General features: G+C 36.0%; 1 long non-coding RNA gene across 2 annotated transcripts; it reads left to right on the top strand.

Moving 5' to 3' along the window:
• The first annotated feature begins 7,544 nt into the window (after positions 1 to 7,544).
• On the top strand, positions 7,545 to 8,684 carry LOC121859624. 2 transcript variants are annotated; one of them, XR_006087686.1, is made up of 3 exons: positions 7,545 to 7,744; positions 7,883 to 7,998; positions 8,253 to 8,684. It is a non-coding gene; the product is annotated as an uncharacterized LOC121859624 (long non-coding RNA). The 2 variants fall into 2 exon arrangements; XR_006087685.1 differs by lacking the exon at positions 7,883 to 7,998.
• The last annotated feature ends 1,067 nt before the right edge of the window (positions 8,685 to 9,751 follow it).

Below are 9,751 nucleotides of genomic sequence, written 5' to 3'. Positions count from 1 at the left end.
ATCATAGAAAATGGGAAATTTGTATCATAATAAATGGGAAATATCTACTTTCCGGGAAAGTTGGTTATCTACTTTCTCGAAAAGTAGATAGATTTTCTACTTTTCGGGAATGTAGATTATCGACTTTTCGGGGAAGTATAGATTTTCGAATTTTGGAGGAAATATTACCTAATTTTGCGAAGTAGATAATCATAGAAAACGGGAAATTTGTATCATAAAAAATGGGAAATATCTACTTTCCGGGAAAGTTGGTTATCTACTTTCCCGAAAAGTAGATAGATTTTCTACTTTTTGGGAAAGTAGATTATCGACTTTTCGAGGAAGTAGATTTTCGAATTTTGGGGGAAATATTACCTAATTTTGCGAAGTAGATTATCATAGAAAACGGGAAATTTGTATCATAAAAAAATGGGAAATATCTACTTTCCGGGAAAGTTGGTTATCTACTTTCCCGAAAAGTAGACAGATTTTCTACTTCTCGGGAAAGTAGAGTATCGACTTTTCGGGGAAGTAGATTTTCGAATTTGGGGGGAAATATTACCTAATTTAGCGAAGTAGATTATCATAGAAAACGGGAAATTTGTATCATAAAAAATGGGAAATATCTACTTTCCGGGAAAGTTGGTTATCTACTTTCCCGAAAAGTAGATAGATTTTCTACTTTTCGGGAAAGTAGATTATCGACTTTTCGGGAAGTAGATTTTCGAATTTTGGGGGAAATATTACCTAATTTTGCGAAGTAGATTATCATAGAAAACGGGAAATTTGTATCATAAAAAATGGGAAATATCTACTTTCCGGGAAAGTTGGTTATCTACTTTCCCGAAAAGTAGATAGATTTTCTACTTTTCGGGAAAGTAGATTATCGACTTTTCGGGGAAGTAGATTTTCGAATTTTGGGGGAAATATTACCTAATTTAGCGAAGTAGATTATCATAGAAAACGGGAAATTTGTATCATAAAAATGGGAAATATCTACTTTCCGGGAAAGTTGGTTATCTACTTTCTCGAAAAGTAGATAGCTTTTCTACTTTTCGGGAAAGTAGATTATGGACTTTTCGGGGAAGTAGATTTTCGAATTTGGGGGGAAATATTACCTAATTTTGCGTAGATAATCATAGAAAACGGGAAATTTGTATCATAAAAAATGGGAAATATCTACTTTCCGGGAAAGTTGGTTATCTACTTTCCCGAAAAGTAGACAGATTTTCTACTTCTCGGGAAAGTAGATTATCGACTTTTCGGGGAAGTAGATTTTCGAATTTTGGGGGAAATATTACCTAATTTTGCGAAGTAGATTATCATAGAAAACGGGAAATTTGTATCATAAAAAATGGGAAATATCTACTTTCCGGGAAAGTTGGTTATCTACTTTCCCGAAAAGTAGATAGATTTTCTACTTTTCGGGAAAGTAGATTATCGACTTTTCGGGGAAGTAGATTTTCGAATTTTGGGGGAAATATTACCTAATTTTGTGAAGTAGATTATCATAGAAAACGGGAAATTTGTATCACAGAAAATGGGAAATATCTACTTTCCGGGAAAGTTGGTTATCTACTTTTCCGAAAAGTAGATTATCTACTTTTTGGGAAAGTAGATTATCGACTTTCGGAAAGTAGATATTTTCCCATTTTTTTTGTGACAAATTTCCCGTTTTATTGATATCTACTTTCGCAAGTCGGTAATATTTCCCCAAAAATTAATCTACTTCCCCGAAGTCGTATCTACTTTCGAAAATAGAAAATTCTATCTACTTTCGAAGAGTAAAATAATACTTTCCCGGAAAAGTAGATATTTCCCATTTTATGATACAAATTTCCCGTTCTAGATAATCTACTTTAAAATAGGTAATATTTCCCCAAAAGATTCCCGAAATCCCAAAAACACAAAAACCCACTAATATTCCAAAAATATTCACTTCCCCGAAAGTCGATAATCTACTTTTTCGAAAAGTAGAAAATCTATCTACTTTTCAAAGTAGATAACTTTCCCGGAAAGTAGATATTTCCCTATTTATGATACAAATTTCCCGTTTTCTATGATAATCTACGCAAAAATATTCCCAAAATCAAATCTACTTTCCCCGAAAAGTCGATAGAAAATATATACTTTCCGGAAAGTAGACAACCAAAGCAGATATTTCATTTTAGATACAAATTTCCCGTTATCACTACATCCAAATTAATATTCCCCAAATCGCTTTTCCCGAAATCGACCTACTTTTCCCGAAAAAAACCATACACTTTCGGGAAGTAACCTTTCCAGGAAAGTAAGATATTTCCCAGTTTTTATGATACAAATTTCCGTTTTCAAAATTAGGTAATATTCCCCAAAATTCAAAATCTACTTCAGTCGATAATCTACTTTCCCGAAATAATCTATCTACTGGGAAGTAAATAATCAACTTTCGGAGAAGTAGATATTTCCCCATTTTATGATACAAATTTCCCGTTTCTATGATTATCTACATCGCAAAATTGAATATTTCCCGAAATCACGAAGTCGATAAATACCCCGAAAATGAAAATATCTACTTTCGGGAAGTAGACTTTCCCGGAAAGTGATATTTCCATTTTATGATACAATTCCCGTTTTTATGACAATCTACTTTCGCAGCCGAAATCTACGCACCGAAGTCGATAATCACTTCCCGAAAAGTAGAAAACCTCTACACTTTCGGAAAGTAGACCTTTCGAAAGCATTTTTATGATACAATTTCCCGTTTTCTATAAAATCAGGTAATATTCCCCAAAAAAATAAAATCTACTTCCCCGAAAGTCGTCTACTTTCCCGAAAGTAGAAAATCTATCTACTTTTCGGGATAAATAACAACTTTCGGAAATAGATATTTCCCATTTTATGATACAAATTTCCGTTTTCAGATGATAACAAGCAAATTAGTATTTAAATTCGAAAATCTTCCCCGAAAAGTCGATAATCTACTTTCCCGAGAAGAGATATCTACTTTGGGAAGTGAATAACCAACCCCGGAAGTAGATATTTCGATTTTATTACCATGCACAATCTCGCAAACACGTATATTTCCCCGAAACTCGAAAGTCGATAATCTCCCAAAAATATCTTTCGGGAAGTAGATAATAATTTCCCCATTTCCCTGTACAAAATTCCCATTTTCTATGATTATCTCTCGCGGAAGTAATTATTCCCCAAAATCTACTTCCCCGAAAAGTCGATAATCTACTTTCCCAAAAAGTAGAAAATCTATCTACTTTTCGGGAAAGTAGATAACCAACTTTCCCGGAAAGTAGATATTTCCCATTTTTTATGATACAAATTTCCCGTTTTCTATGATTATCTACATCGCAAAATTAGGTAATATTTCCCCCAAAATTCGAAAATCTACTTCCCCGAAAAGTCGATAAACTACTTTCCCGAAAAGTAGAAAATCTATCTACTTTTCAAGAAAGTAGATAACCAACTTTCCCGGAAAGTAGATATTTCCCATTTTTTATGATACAAATTTCCCGTTTTCTATGATTATCTACATCGCAAAATTAGGTAATATTTCCCCCAAAATTCGAAAATCTACTGCCCCGAAAAGTCGATAAACTACTTTCCCGAAAAGTAGAAAATCTATCTACTTTTCAAGAAAGTAGATAACCAACTTTCCCGGAAAGTAGATATTTCCCATTTTTTATGATACAAATTTCCCGTTTTCTATGATTATCTACATCGCAAAATTAGGTAATATTTCCCCCAAAATTCGAAAATCTACTTCCCCGAAAAGTCGATAATCTACTTTCCCGAAAAGTAGAAAATCTATCTGCTTTTCGGGAAAGTAGATAACCAACTTTCCCGGATAGATATTTCCCATTTTTTTATGATACAAATTTCCCGTTTTCTATAATAATAACAATAATAGTAATTAACGGTTTATTGAAAAATTTCTGCAGCCCGAAGGCTGAAAATATACATTGGACATAAATGACTTATTACATACATTGGTGGTTTAACAAAAGCCTTCATTAGAGAAAGGTAAAGGAACATACAGTGAACATACAGATTATTGTAGGTGTTGAACAGCAAACACGTAGTGTAGTAACTCCCTCACAGATGGTGTTATGCGGGGCCTCACGTGGTGTAGTAATTCCCTCACAGATGGTGTTATGAGGGGCCTCACGTGGTGTAGTAATTCACTCACAGATGGTGTTATGAGGGGCCTCACGTGGTGTAGTAGTTCCCTCACATATGGTGTTATGAGGGGCCTCACGTGGTGTAGTAATTCCCTCACAGATGGTATTATGCCACTTATGGGTTTTCGAGGTCATTTCTTGGTGCTTGTGTATTATTCTGGATGTACTTAAATAGTTAGGCACATTAAATTTTAGTTCAGAGAGAAAGAGTATTTTTTGGACAAAAATCCTTTAAGGCATAAGGCTTACAATTTTTGTCAATTTCGGCCAAAAAATTGATTTTGTTCCAAATCTCAGGAAAGGTACTCCTGAATGTGCTGCTTAAGGATCTGTAAACCAAAATTTGATATCTGCAATATTACTTATTCAAATGACTTGCAAAATTAATTACAATTTTCTAAAAGCCATTTGAACAAGTAATAATGCAGATATCAAATTTTGGTTTACAGATCCTTAAGCAGCATATTCAGGAGTACCTTTCCTGAGATTTGGAACAAAATCAATTTTTTGGCCAAAAATCCTCTAAGGGGTAAGCCTTACAATTTTTGGCATTTCGTCCAAAAATAGATTTTGATCAAAATCGCAGTACAGGTACTCCTGAACATGCTGATTAAGGATCTGTCAACTAAAATTTGATATATGGATTATTGCTTGTTCAAATGATTTTTAGAATATTTTAATTACTTTTACAATGCTAATTACTCGCCACTTATGGGTTTTCGAGGTCATTTCATGGTGCTTGTGTACTATTCTGCATGTACTTAAATAGTTAGGCACATTAAATTTTAGTTCAGAGAGAAAAAGTATTTCTGGCCAAAAATCCTTTAAGGCATAAGGCTTACAATTTTTGTCAATTTCGGCCAAAAAATGGATTTTGTTCAAAATCTCAGTATAGGTACTCCTGAATGTGCTGCTTAAGGATCTGTTAACCAAAATTTGATATCTTGATTATAACTTGTTCAAATGGCTTTTAGAAAATGTTAATTATTTTTGCATTGCTAATTGCTCGCCATTTTGGGTTTTCAAGGTCATTTCTTGGTGCTTGTGTATTATTCTGGGTGTATTTAAGAAGGTAGGCACATTAAATTTTAGTTCTGAGAGAAAAAGTATTTTAGGCCAAAAATTCTGTAAGGGGTAAGCCTTACAATTTTTGGCATTTCGTCCAAAATTAGATTTTGCTCAAAATCGCAGTATAGGTACTCCTGAACATGCTGATTAAGGATCTGTTAACGAAAATTTGATATCTGCAATATTACTTATTCAAATGACTTGCAAATTAATTACAATTTTCTAAAAGCCATTTGAACAAGTAATAATCCAGATATCAAATTTTGGTTAACAGATCCTTAAGCAGCACATTCAGGAGTACCTATACTGAGATTTTGAACAAAATCCATTTTTTGGCCGAAATTGACAAAAATTGTAAGCCTTATGCCTTAAAGGATTTTTGGCCAGAAATACGTTTTCTCTCTGAACTAAAATTTAATGTGCCTAACTATTTAAGTACATGCAGAATAGTACACAAGCACCATGAAATGACCTCGAAAACCCATAAGTGGCGAGTAATTAGCATTGTAAAAGTAATTAAAATATTCTAAAAATCATTTGAACAAGCAATAATCCATATATCAAATTTTAGTTGACAGATCCTTAATCAGCATGTTCAGGAGTACCTATACTGCGATTTTGAACAAAATCTATTTTTTGGCCGAAAATGCAAAAATTTGTAAGCCTTACCCCTAATGGGATTTTTGGCTAAAAATACTTTTTCTCTCAGAACTAAAATGTATTGTGCCTTACTACTTAAATACATCGAGAATAATACACAAGCACCAAAAAGTGACATTGAAAACCCATAAGTGGCGAGTAATTAGCATTGCAAAAGTAAATACAATTTTCTAAAAGCCATTTGAACAAGTAATAATCCAGATATAAAATTTTGGTTCACAGAGCCTTAATCAGCATGTTCAGGAGTACCTATACTGAAATTTTGAACAAAATCTATTTTTTGGCCGAAAATGCAAAAATTTGTAAGCCTTACCCCTAATGGGATTTTTGGCCAAAATACTTTTTCTCTCAGAACTAAAATTTAATGTGCCTAACTACTTAAATACATCCAGAATAATACACAAGCACCAAAAAGGAACCTTGAAAACCCATAAGTGGCGAGTAATTAGCATTGCAAAAGTAATTAACATTTTCTAAAAGCCATTTGAACACGTAATAATAATCCAGATATAAAATTTGTGTTGACATAGCCTTAATCAGCATGTTCAGGAGTACCTATACTGAGATTTTGAACCAAATCTATTTTTGGCCGAGAATGTCAAAAAAATTTTGCCTTACACCTTTGTAATTTTTCGACCAAAATATTCTTTTCTCTCAGAATTGAAATTAAAGCAGTTTAACTAATAAAGTATTTATAGAATAACACATTAACACTGAAATCGCACTTTGGAAACCCATTGTTGGGACCACCGCCCCTGAGCGGGCTTCCGTGGGGCATTGCTGCCTCTACGGAGAGTCTCTGGGGGTGCCGCTGCTCCTGGGAGGTCCCTTGGGGGCGACTCCGCCCCTGGGAGGTCCATTGGGGGCGCCTCCGACCCTGTGAGGGTCCCTAGGGGCGCCGTGGCCAATGGGAGTTCCCCTGGGGATGGTACCATTCCTAAGGAGGAGGGTCCCTGGGGGCAGCTGCCTGCCTGCCTGCCTTACATCTATACACACACACGCACACATTATATATATATATATATATATATATATATATATATATATATATATATATACACACACACACTAGCAGAAACGCCGCCCTCCGGGCGGCTCATTCGCTAGGCCACGGTAGGACACCACCCTCCAGGATGTTCCACATTGTGTCACTGTTCAGTCCCCAAAACTTTTTCTTCCATCAATAGTTCATTAACGGTGTATGTACGTTCCACCATGTTTTTTACTACAACGGTACAGCAAAGTACATATTTTTAGCTTTAAACTCTTATTTTCTTATTGTGTAATCATCACTACATATAACACCACCCATCATCACTACATATAACAACATTCATCATCACTACATATAACACCATCCATCATCACTACATATAACACCACCCATCATTACTACATATAGCACCACCCATCATCACTACATATAACACCACCCATCATTACTACATATAACATCCATCATCACTACATATAACACCATCCATCATCACTACATATAACACCATCCATCATCACTACATATAACACCACCCATCATCACTACATATAACATCATCCAGCATCACAAAAACACACACACACACAGACATACTTCTTTGTGATATATATATATATATATATATATATATATATATATTCTTCTCTGTCTATCTATATATCTATTTTCTACCATCCTAGGAGGCGATTCAGGACAAAAATCGTCTGAGGAGGAGCTGGTGGAGATAGATGAACAAGAGGAGATGGTGGAGGAGCCGCTCCTCGTGGTGGAGGAAGAGTTGGTGATGGTGCGGGAGGCGGTGATGGAGAGGATCAGGAGAGACAAGGACGACTCGACCCGTCTCTCTGTTAAGGAGACTTTTGTGGTAGGTGGCGTGTTCTCTCTCTTTCTCTTTATACATGTCTGTCTATCTATAATTATCTCTGTCTTTCTATCTCACTTACTCTTTCTCTCTCTCTCTCTCTCTCTCTCTCTCTCGTAGTACAGGTATTGTGTCCCACAGGTACATCAGAGTGCCACGGGCCGGGTGGTGTTGGTGGGGGTGCTGGGGTCATGCCTTGGGCTTCTGGCTGGATTTCTTCTGGCTCTCCTCCTGGGTTGCTGCTACGTCCGGTGTAGGTGAGGAGAGGGAGAGAAAGAGGGGGGCTGGTGAATGAGAGAGAGGGGGATGATTAACATTTTACTTGGTTTAACTAACTCTAATTTAATTTAATCTAATCTAAATTAAACTAACCAAAATTAAAGCTGCTCTACTATTCATTCAACATAACATATCCTAACCCAAGCACTCATAACCTAACATAACTTTATCTAACATAACCTTAACTACCCTAATTTAAACATGACCTAACCTAACCCAACTTCACCCACAGCCGCGGAAGAGCTCTCGAATTTAACAAGAAGCACAACACCTACCAGAGCGCTGACGTCATAGACGGGGCCGTATGACGTCATTAGTGTCACCATGGCGACCCTCCCCTCACACTCATCTTTAGTTCAGCCCCGTCAAGCCCACCCTCACCAGCTACCAAGTTTATTATGATATTCTGAGGTGCTATATTACCTATGATGTCTTGATCGGTGTTAGTGCCGATACGTATGCCGATATTGGTGTTTTGTGGCCTTGAGTTTGTGGTTGATTTACGACTGACCGTTCGTACTCATTTGTATACTAATTTACATATATATTTACACACTTACGTATAACCACATGATTGGCACTTACATTTGTGTACTATTTTCTGTATAATATTTATAGACCGTAAATTTCCATACTAACTTCCTAGTGGTCATTCACACTCGTACATACACTAATTTACCAATGAACATACTGCACTGTTCTCTGGCCGTTTAATCAAATTCCTTTAACTTCTGGGGTGTCTAATCTTCAGGTGAAATAAACTTGTACCTAAGCTAACATAATGTGAAATAATAAAGTAAACACCAAGTCGAGTTTTATCAGTGTGTGTGCTTGCGTGTGTGTGTGTGTGTGAGTGCGCGTGTGCGTGCGTGTGCTTGTGTGTGCAATGTTTGTATAAAAATAATTTTATTTATGATTCCTAGCATATAGTTATATACAGTACTGTGTAAGTGTATGCATACAGTATACTGTATATAAATTAACTATGTAATAATGTACCGCACAAAAAACTACAGTATATCTCTACCTAATCCTACAGTCCTCTTCAGCTTTACCAACCAACAAGAAGCTTTAAAAAAAATTGTTCTTCAGATTGTTATCGTGGCTGTCTGCTATCAATGATATCGTAATATTTTATCAATGAACAAAAAAACTGGTGGTCTCCTGATATACAGAATTAATCAAGTTTATTGACGTAATTAATTATATTGTATTCATGTTTGTACTTAAATGTCGTACGTAAATGAAGGAGTTATCGTAGATGTGATTATTATTACTATTACTACTTAAATTACTGCTAGATGTATGTTGTTTTAAACCAATAGTATCATATTAATATCTTTAAACCTATTTACCCATTAGTAAACCAATAGTATTCTGTGTAATTATTATCTGGCATAAATAAAATGTTCAGAGCGTGAAATAAATTTGAACCAATAAGCTCTTTTCTTTCCCTTGACGTCACGGACTCAGTGACGTCAGGTAAATTATGTGAACCTTTTCCCGGGTAGAGCGGTGACAGAGAAAGGGAGGAGAGGGGATGGTGAGAGAGAGAGAGAGAGGAGGGGTGGTGAGAGGGAGGAAGGGAGGGAGGGGAAGGGAGGGAGGGGAGGGGAGGGGGAAGGGAAAGGAGAGACAGGGATGGGCGTAAGGGGGGAGAGATGAGAGGCCAGACACAGCTCTATGGTCGAGACAAGATGAACAGTTCTAAGGAATGAATCACAATTACCA

Source organism: Homarus americanus, unplaced genomic scaffold (assembly GCF_018991925.1).
Source record: "Homarus americanus isolate GMGI-L3 unplaced genomic scaffold, GMGI_Hamer_2.0 scaffold7626, whole genome shotgun sequence".
In the NCBI taxonomy this organism is placed as follows: Eukaryota; Metazoa; Arthropoda; class Malacostraca; order Decapoda; family Nephropidae; genus Homarus; species Homarus americanus.
The sequence above is the reverse complement of the archived record's forward strand: the minus strand, read 5'-3'. Positions and strand labels throughout refer to the sequence as shown.